Here is a 1153-nt window from a genome sequence, read left to right on the forward strand (position 1 = left end):
GAGGAGTTGTATATAGTTTACAAAAACACATAATTTTTATAAAAAGAGGAACTGAAAGCAACTGATGTTTAATAGAGGTTAAAAAAGTGAGGAATACAAATTGATAAAATTTTATAGAAAAAAAAAAACTAAAAACATACGTGACTGTTTTTAATAAAAACATATTAACTCTTAAATTTAAATTACAATTTAATCTTTATAAGTTAATTTATTATTTTGTATCAAAGTTGCTGTGGTGTAGTGGTTATCACGTTAGTCTTACACACTAAAGGTCCCCAGTTCGATCCTGGGCAGCAACATTTGCAAATTTTATGTAATTTTGTAAATTAAATATTTATTTTTATTTAACTGAAGAAATTATTTATATTCATGTCTTCAATTTTGAACTTTTTGACATGATAAAGGAAGGGTCTTTTCTAAATTCGGAATAATCTACTATGTAATTATGTATAAAGAATATTGCAATATTTTTTCACCACCAATTTTTTAAAATAGAGATGAATATTTAATTGTGCGGTTCGTGATCCGTTTGGACATCAATTGTTGTATTTAACACATATTTGTGAAATCAAAAGCTTCCTTTGTCATTTGATGGTGTTATGGTTGCTTAATATATTTAAGCTATGTCCCTTATTTTACTTATGAGTTGTGTCATGCCATATTATGAGTTATGAGCTACTTCATTATGAGTTACTTATGTTGCATTGAAAATTCATAATGACATTCATTTAGAAACATTTTTTTTTTGCTAAAGTAACACTTGTTATAAGACATAGAGTATATAACATACAATTAATGAGAATATTAAAATCATAATTTTTTTTAATTATAAACATCAATGTAACCAAAGTTATAAGGTTACTAAACTTGCATAAAATACTTACAAGCTCCAAAATAACTAAAGTCTAACATTATAAAATAACTAAATAATTTTTAAAAATTAGGCCACATGCGTAAGATAAGTAAAATCAATTAGGTCTAATTTTACTCAATTCCTAAAGTTTTTGAGTGATTTACAATTTTATGAAATCAGAATCACCCATTCACATTAATTTATCCGATCCAAACTATTTTTGGATTAATTCGAGTTGGATTTGTCGAGTTGGTTGAATTAGACTAATATATACAACTCTATTTAAAACAATTCTTTTAG

The 1153-nt window shown here is 25.2% G+C and overlaps 1 non-coding gene across 1 annotated transcript; it reads left to right on the forward strand.

The window, feature by feature from the left end:
* Positions 1 to 226: 226 nt before the first annotated feature.
* TRNAV-UAC (transfer RNA valine (anticodon UAC)) lies at positions 227 to 299 on the forward strand. The gene has a single exon. It is a non-coding gene; the product is annotated as a tRNA-Val (tRNA).
* The last annotated feature ends 854 nt before the right edge of the window (positions 300 to 1153 follow it).

The sequence above is a fragment of the Cicer arietinum genome, unplaced genomic scaffold (genome assembly GCF_000331145.2).
Source record: "Cicer arietinum cultivar CDC Frontier isolate Library 1 unplaced genomic scaffold, Cicar.CDCFrontier_v2.0 Ca_scaffold_5379_v2.0, whole genome shotgun sequence".
Classification (NCBI taxonomy): domain Eukaryota; kingdom Viridiplantae; phylum Streptophyta; class Magnoliopsida; order Fabales; family Fabaceae; genus Cicer; species Cicer arietinum.